The sequence below is a fragment of the Sycon ciliatum genome, chromosome 12 (assembly GCF_964019385.1).
Source record: "Sycon ciliatum chromosome 12, ocSycCili1.1, whole genome shotgun sequence".
Taxonomy (NCBI): Eukaryota; Metazoa; Porifera; class Calcarea; order Leucosolenida; family Sycettidae; genus Sycon; species Sycon ciliatum.
In genome coordinates, this window is record NC_088654.1 from 9,202,870 (window position 1) to 9,212,210 (window position 9,341).

The following is a 9,341-nucleotide window of genomic DNA, read 5'->3' on the forward strand; positions in this document are numbered from 1 at the left end:
GGGCCCCAGTGTACCTATTGGAGGTGAGAAGCGGACGACAGACCTAGGACCAGCATGCAGGCGTGCGGACTCCAGTAAAACAAATTATCCAGGTACCATGATAACCGGCATAGGGCAAATGCGGGATTATTAATGGAAAAACTAGGTCAGGGCGACGGTTTCCTTTCAAGAAAGCGACAACGTTATATTTTGTGAATGTGAACCTTGAAAGCAGAATTATCTTCCGACAGAGAATCTTGAAAACAAGGCCCAATAGTTTACACACCAACGGCGACGTTGTCACCTTCTCATAGTTATCATCTTTGATGTTGTCCCAGATGCACAGTCTGCTCGCACCTCGGCACTGCAGGTTCGTTCCTCTTCTAATTGGTGTTTAGTTGTGTTTTACTCGTTATAACCCGATGGGTTGCATTCCACATGGACATATTTCAGAACTAAGTTGGAACTTGCAGTGTTTGGTACTCCCTTGTGCTTGTTCCACAATCCTATTCTGCACATCTCCTCGGCTAGTATATTTAAAACTCGACATACCCAAGTGACCGGCAAGCAACATCCCCTTCTGCAGCCGTCCATCCGGCGTAGCTCACTGTTCCCCACGCTCCTCTTGTGAACACCTCTACTCGTCCAGAATTCCCTGGTGAGACAGGGACCGGGACTAGTCGTATATCGGCTGAATTAGAGCAGAAAGCAGGCCAGCCGTTAAAAGATCTAAAAATGACAAGCGCTCTGGAAACCTTCTACTCTACCACACACAAACACACAAACACACACACACACATACACACGCACGCACGCAGCATGCACGCACACACACACGCGTGCACAAACACACACACACACGCACCCCCCCCCCACACACACACACGCGCTCGCGCGCACACACACATACACACAGACACACGCACACACACACGCACACATAAACACACACACACACACACACACACACACACACAGATCGAGCCGAATTAGATGGCGAGGTAATACAGTAGTACGGTCTATAATATAGAGAAACTGGTTGGAGAGCTCAGTTTTGTATTGAATTTTCAATTATTTGTATCAATTTCATGGATTCTCCACGGCCTTGGCCTGAGTCAGGAGTCATTTGCCAGTCTAGCAGGAGGATTAAGCAGTGGAATTGGAACTATGTCAGAACATAATCTCGTTTTGCTATTCACAAATTGCTGTTACATCAGATGTTGGCATTCGCAAGGCTGTAGCGCTCGCCACTACCTAAGGCGCCGGTCACACATGCATGGCGCTTTTGCGACACCACCAAAGCTGCACCACAAAAGTTGGGATATCCCCGGATCACCATGGATACTGCGCCTGGCGCCACTGGCGCCACGGCGGCAATCTCAAAAGCGCCACAACCAAAAAATTGGTGGCGAAACACAAAAGCGGTAGTGCAACTTTTGCGGCGTTGTCGTTGTTGGATCTCTTGGATCTTGGAAAAATTAGTTTGTCATCTCTCGTCATGAAGTGGACTGCTGACCAAGAGCAACTGCTCCTCTCCCTCTATTTCGAGGTCAACCATCCGACATGGGACTCGACTCAGGCGTCCACCGATGCTCAAGGAGCTTCCGCAAGATTCAAACGAAGAGAAATTGAACAACATGAATATTGAGGCAATCTCCATAGCTCTCCGCAGTCGCTGGTCACGACGTAGTCGGCGATTCTGGGCGTTTCTGCGATCCATACCAGCGCAGGAAAGGAATTTTGAGGCTACAGTCTTTTTCAGAGAAAAGTTTTACGACACCTGTGGAGACCCGTGAAGCTGCGTGCGTACCAAAGCCTTTGCATGTGTGACCGCCGGCAGAAAAGAGCCGCAAAAGCGCCCACTGCCAGGGTGTTGGAGGCAGCCGCAAAAGCGGTGTCGCCGCCTGCATGTGTGACCGGCGCCTAACAAGACGGCGGAATTGACCCTGCTTGCAAATAAGTTAAAATGCAGACAAGACTACATTTCCTTGCTTGGAACGTCAAAATTGAAAACAAAGAAATTCTGTAACCGTTCCTTTGTATGCATACAAGTAACACAATCCGAAAAAGCCCACAAGAAACATCACCTTTAACTTTGGTGCTTTGGGGCATGCATACATACAGTTGGCAAGGCTGTAAGTAGTTGTCAAGTGACACACATAATAATGGTCCGGTGTGTTGCCTATGATTTCACCGCTCACAGGCATACCCTTGTATATAGTTCGGTTGCATGCAGAGTCTATCAACAAAAGCACCAATACGCACACCACATCACCTATCCACTGCAATCTCACCTGGCTGGTTGGAACAAAGGCAATACGCACCAAAGTCGTAGTTTACACATTGAGCGCTTTGGTTGCATTGGACTAGACCCAACTGGCATTCATCTGGATCGGCACACACAGAGCCGTTGCCGGCCTCGCAAGTGCACACGAATCCAGGATCAGTGTTCGTACAGGTCGATTGCGCGGAGCAGTTGTGATTGTGCGTCAAACACTCATCCAGATCTAGCACCAACACAATAGGATTCCAAAGCCGTGCACTGTGGTTGAGCGTGGTAAGGATAACTAAGAACTAAGCCTTTTCTCAAGGAACGCTCCTATTCAATCCGCGACTGTCCGCTTTTAAGCGAATTTTGGCGAGCCACTGCACGCTTACAGTCCATTCAGAAAAAAATTCTTCTAGCTTTTGGCCATAAATGGGTCAAACGTTGAGTTTTTTTTGAATTTTTTTCTGCAATCCCATAATAATGGAATCCTCTTCCAATTATGTTTCTGAAGTTTTTTTGTCCAAAAAGCAAGCCATAGGAAGAATAGGATTTCGGCAAGGTTTTGCCCCAAAAGCACTGAATTGGGAAAACCCATCAAAATCCAGGCCGTTTGACCCCGCCTGCAACAGTGCATTCTGCGGTTCGAACCCCAGTTCAGTCACCTTTTTTGGACCCTTTTTCAAATTTCAAAGTTCGCAGCACTGCACTGAGTACGTTGAAATCACGAAAAATCGCCAAATACGGGAGCTCGCCAGAGCCAGGACCCATCTTTTTATGAATGGACTGTAGTACTCTACTTTCTTTCACTTTGTTTGGTGGCTCGCCAAAATTCTTAAACTACCACCTTGCCGTTAGAAAATTAATGTTAGCAGCTTGTGATTGGATTTCTCACCTGCCATTTTCTTGGCACCCCTGGCACTGTGTTGCTGGAGAGGTTAGCAGCTTGTGATTGGATTACTCACCTGCCATTTTCTTGGAACCCCTGGCACTGTGTTGCTGGAGAATTGTAACTTCTCATTCTCACACTTTGCCCGTAATCTTGGGCCCATGTTTTGTAGTATAAATCTCACCATCTCCACCTGATATCATCCTATTCAATATCACCTTCTCTGATGAGCCTTATGAAGGCGAACCTGCAACCCTTCCTTGGTTGGTGTGTGTAATGGCTACTGAGGGTAGCAGTGAGTCGGCTGTGAGAGCGCATGGAGGACAGGAGAGGAAGAGATCGACCTACATGGTCAGGGAAAGTCCCGGTTCGTAGGCCTACAACACGGTCAGCGTGTTCTTGAGCGCAGTAACAACACAAGTAAGTGTGATCACTTCAAGGCCAACGTGCGTTCAAGGCGAGTAATAAGCGCACTTTACGAAGGTGACTCTGAAATCTCGTGAGCCATGATCCACGCGACTTGGCATTCTTGCGTCACAAGGCACGTGATTTCACCGCGCCTCTTGCAATAAAATTCAAAAACTGCGCTCAGGACTTCAGTCACTTTTGCATCAACAGTCGCACAAAAATTATTGGTGGCGCAAGGAGAAGCTTGTCGTTTGGAGTGACAAGTGATCACCGCTGCTTTTCCTTGTCAGAGTCAACACTACACTTTGTTCTGCGGCCTTGGGAGTAGTGTTGGAGTAGAAATTGCAGAGGAGACGTCGCGGAGGGGCGAGCTTTCCTGCGCAGGTATGACTTAGGCCGTATTTCAGCATGGTCGAGTGGAACAATTCCAACAAGTTTATTTCAAGAAAACCCCAAAAGGAAGATGGGGGACTTGTCCTCAGCGCTAGAAGAGGTGTTCTACTATCTGTCGGTGTATAGTTCTGGCCAATTGAGGACGTAGCTGGCTGTTTTGCCAGCGCTTGTAAATTGGCTATTTTCCAGACGATCATTTGTGGCGTCAGGGGGTGATGGACCTCGTCTTCTGGGATCCTGGCGTGGCTAAGCGGTACTGCTCCAGGAACTCTTCTAAGGTGAGACAATGTTGGCTTGATGGAGTTTTGTTCATAGCTTGTTCGGATACGCTGTGGCGTGACTCGTTTCTAGACCCATAAAATTTATAGCGTGATATTTCGGCCATTTTTGAGGGGTATGCAAATTTGTAGGTTCCCTTCAGAAACCTTTTCAAGGGCTTTGCACAATCGATCCACACCCCAAAGGGAACCTACCTGCAAATTTTGAGCGAAATCGGAGAGATCCACTTGCACACATACTTTGGTATTTTCAGACATGCTCTCTTTTAAAAGTGATAATGCCCGAAGGAGCACTTAGATACGGCCACGCAGGTTGGAATCTGTAAAGCTGCGCACGTCGACAAAGGCGATCGCAGTGCAGCTGAGTTCATGCATGCAGAGCAATAATATTATTATAATATTGATAGTACCACACATTCCAGCAGTGTTCTTGAAATGTTCTCCACGTTTCGCTTATGGAGACATACCCATTGGAATTGGAACATCTGGGCACGAAAAAATCGTCATTTTGGTGCTCTTCTTTTTGTATGAGAGCTCTTCACACCCACAGTTAATCCACTGAGTTGCAATTTCCCCCGTAAATCAATGCAATCTCCCCCGTAAATCAATGTAATTTCCCCCGGAAATCAATGCAATTTCCCCCGTAAATCAATGCAATTTCCCCCGTAAATCAATGCAATTTCCCCCGTAAATCAATGCAATTTCCCCGTAAATCAATGCAATTTCCCCCGTAAATCATTGTTCGCGTGAGACTCGACTGGAGGTCGAGTTTTCCGCATCCGTAGGTACGCCACCACCCTTAAGGATCAAGGCACATTTGCAGCCCATAAAGCAATGGGCGTTGAGTATATCAGACCCACCACATTTTCTAAAAGTGCATACGAGTTACACAGTGCTACAGTGAGCCAAGTCTAATTCGATGCAACTCTGAGTAGTAGTAGTACTGTAGTACTGTAGTAGTAGTAGTAGTAGTAGTAGTAGTAGTACTGTAGTAGTAGTAGTAGTAGTAGTAGTAGTAGTAGTAGTAGTAGTAGTAGTAGTAGTAGTAGTAGAATTTATCATTTTACTAGGGAACTCCCAACAGGCGTTGCCTTTTTACAGGGAACCCTAGGAATGGCTTGGTGCTTGTGACAAATGCAGAAAGGGGCATAGCTTGAACACATCCAGGTGGAAGCATGTTCCATCTGTCTGCCGCCAAAAATGAAATAGCATTCAGGCCGTAACGAGACGTAGCTCTGGGTAGGGTCAGAGCGGCTGAAGCTTGACCGCGGGTAGCAGCATTTGTGCGGCATGATGCAAAGCGGGGGGGGGGGGGGGGGGGGTAAATATCATGCTTAAAAGAGGACTGGTGCGTTTTATGCCCATGTCCGTTCAACTCACAGCAAGCATTCTAATACTCACCACATCCATGTTTATAGCACTCCAAACACAACGAGTGAATGAACTAGTGCATAAAATACCATTCTTCATTGCAGATTTCCTATAGACCCGGGCTGTACCAATATGTCGCAAATTGAAATATTCTACATACCTGGACAGCTTGATAGTGGCGCTTGGTTTCCAGCTGCAGTTGAGCAGGGCACAAAACAAACAAGAATTAGTTAAGAAAAGGATCTGGCAAACGCAAGTGAGCTAGCGATTTGTTGTACTTAAACCACATTTGAAGGGATCACTTAAGAGTCAATGTCTAGTGCGAAATGAAGTCTCATGAACGGAGGAATATCTTTGAAAGCCGTTCAATGCATCAGTCATAGTGCTCTAAAACAGCGCGCCTGGCACGAGGGTAGATGACTACTTTTATTCTTCTGCTCTGCTTCTGCGCTTTCATCATTTCTTCCTTCATCCTAGCACAACCATAACCCACCTGTCGCTGCTATATTACTGTCCTATGATCCAGCTTGACTTTGCGAAGTAATTTGAAGTAAAAAAAAACACTTCTTCAACCAAAACAAAAATGACGATGACCAGACAAAATACTCAGCCAATGAAGGGACCGCAATACTATTATTTTCGAGATGGGAATGTGAACATAGCAAAAAAAAGAGGAAAATCAATGTCCGAATAACGAGCTGTTTCGATCTTGTCAGATCCGGCCAGAGCAGCCCAGAGTCAATGGCCACAACCCAGGCAGAGAATTGGTTCGTTTTTTGCTTCAGCTTCCGCTGGTGCGCAACTAACGTCAAAGATCTAAGCGCAGATTCAGGTCCTGTGTACAAACCGAAATTTCAAAAATCGCATACTCGTTACATAATAATATGTATACCCCTATGCGTCAGATTTATCTAGCAAACATGAATTGGGTACACCAAGATATTGTCGATTTTTGTTATAGGCCTCATGCGATGGAGGACAGGATAAGTGATCAGAAAAAATGCTAACATCTTTTTAAATTGACCACAGCCTGCGCATTAATTACTGCCGGATATTTTTTGTACCTTGAAGGGACAAAATATGTACAAAACAGATGTACACAAAATGACGCAGCCATGTATTAGCGCGGGGTGGAGGGCACGTGGAGGTACGCAATGCTGTGACTACTGTCCCACAGATACGTCGTATAACGAAGGTTGGCCCACTTCAAAGTTGTAGCCTTTGATCTCCTGTTAAAACGAATACTTACTACATTTCAACCAGATAGCTTCATTGCTATTACAGTCGTGGACACCGATGCTGTTATGCGTGCAGGAGAAGATGCTAGATTCGGTACCATCGCATATCACATCATCCAGTAGGACAGGCGCAGTTCCGCTGCTCTGGCTGTCATTGAAATATCCCGAATCATCATACGTGTACCTGGGCGAGCCAATATTGGTGAACAGCACAAAAAATATCAATCTTGAAGCCAGTAACCCCTTTTCCCACTAGTATGTCTTTCCCAAATCAACATGCACTCTATGTCCTTGACATTCCAGCATTGCGCTGCTCGTTTCACCATTCGTACAAGGAAAGTCTCCGGAAGGGGTTGTTGGCACGTGCAACGTCGTCAACTTTGCTGCTTTGGTGCAGGAAGAAGTTGACCGTCAACGTCGTCAACTTTGCTGCTTTGGTGCAGGAAGAAGTTGACCGTCAACAGCGCTGCAACAACGCCATTGTTCGCGGCATCCCGGAAGCGGACGACAGCCTATTTGACGACTGCATCCGGATCCTGAAGATAGACTCCTATGAAGTCGCGCACGCAGAACGGATTGGAACTGAGCGGTCTCGAGGTCCCCGTCCTGTACGGATCAAATTCAAAAGCCAAGCCAGCAAGTCTGCCGTATACCGTACACGATTCAACCTCAAACTACAAGATGGAACTCCCATATATATGGCCAATGACCTGACACGACAGCAACAGACAGCCAGGAAGAACAACGTGACGAGCTACAAAGAGCTTCGACGTAGAGGCGTGAAGTGCTCAATGCCGTACGACGAGATTCTCGACGAAACGTACAAACCGTACACCCCCCAGCAGATCACACACCTCCTGCAGGAACGAGGCTCTGCTGACAGGGGTGCACTGGAACATCCGGGCACGCAATAGGATCGTCCTGGGAGTCCCTCAAATCCTACCACCTCGTCGGTAAGCCACCGGATCATTGCTCACACTAATACTTGTCGTAATGTCACTTTAGCTCTTATAAATATTTGTAGTCTCAGAAATAAGGTTCAGGATATTCACAAACTCTTGCACGATCATAAAATTCACATTCTATCCATTAACGAGACACACGTGGACAGCAGCATTCCCGATTCTCTTTTACACGTTCCTGGCTACACATTGTATCGACAAGACAGAGATCTACATGGCGGAGGAGTATGCATGTATGTGCACGCGTCTCTTGTTTCCTCTCCTGCCCCAACGCAATGTATACCGGGAGTGGAGTGCATATTTGTACGTGTTCGCATACCGTCTTCCAAACCCAAATCCAACGAGCTGGTTGTGTGCAGCGTGTACCGTCCACCCAACGCAAAGGTCGAGTTCTGGGAACTCTTCAGCCTTCAACTCGACAACATTCTACGTCAGTTTTCGAACATTATTGTCCTCGGTGACCTGAACACGGATGTTCTGCAGCCTCGCAGTGGACACTACAAACATCTCCGGAATATGTGCTGCGAGTTTGATCTCAGGAATGTTGTCACTGCTCCCACTCGTCATGGGCAGACCTGCATCGATTTGGTACTTGTTTCCACTGGAGTCCAGCTTACACAGACAGCAGTGCACCCTGTGGACGGTATCAGCGACCACGACCTAGTTATAACCCACCTAACATATCCAACCATGTCTACCTGTCCACTCTACACCAATATCAGGAAGCCGAGCGCCACAGAAATAGACCGGGACGCTCTATGCCGAACCGTGGACGAACAACTGACGTCATTCCCCCTTGCAACAGATGTAAATATCTTGGCGAACAGCCTAACAGCCGTCCTCACATCAACTTACGACAAACTTTGCCCCGTCCGTCGCATCTGCGTACCATCCTTCAGCAAACCCAAACCTCAACCCTGGCTGACTCCTCACCTGCGATATCTTTTACAGCAGCGTAAGCATTTGCACAGAAAGGTTCGGTCACGTCCCTCTGATCAACAACTAATGCAACGGTACCGGGCAGTGAGAAGGGAAGGGACACTTCTGAACAGGCGCCTGAAGTCGGAGTTCCTAATGCAACAGTTCAGAAACATGAAGCGTGACCCCAGAGGCCAGTGGTGTCTCTTAAATAAGCTCTCTGGTCGAGCCACCACGAAATCCACCCCTGCAGCGCCACTTCCAGCACTCACTGCAACATTTGCGGCAGTTGTCCACGACCCAGCCAGGCCAGGAGTGTTGCAGATACCAGCCGACAGGGATCCGACAGCACCTAGCACCCTGACTGACTTCACCTTGGTCAACACTGAAACAGTTGAGGCTCTACTGACTACTCTAAACTCCCACAAGGCCGCGGGTTCGGATGGCATTCCTCCCTGCATCTTAAAGTCATGCAAAGCAAATATCACGGCCTCACTAACATCCATAATCAATCAGTCCCTACTTTCTGGCGTTTTTCCAGCCTCTTACAAGCATGCACACGTGTGCCCACTCTTCAAGTCCGGGGACAAACTTGCAGCCACCAACTACCGGCCAATATCTCTGCTGCCCGTTGCCTCC

General features: G+C 47.4%; 1 long non-coding RNA gene across 1 annotated transcript; it reads right to left on the minus strand.

Annotated features, from left to right (window-relative positions):
- Positions 1-549: 549 nt before the first annotated feature.
- On the minus strand, positions 550-6,984 carry LOC135828249 (uncharacterized). Its single transcript, XR_010555606.1, has 4 exons — positions 6,834-6,984; positions 5,745-5,777; positions 2,274-2,486; positions 550-670 (listed from the first exon to the last, which is right to left on the minus strand). It is a non-coding gene; the product is annotated as an uncharacterized LOC135828249 (long non-coding RNA).
- Positions 6,985-9,341: the final 2,357 nt, after the last annotated feature.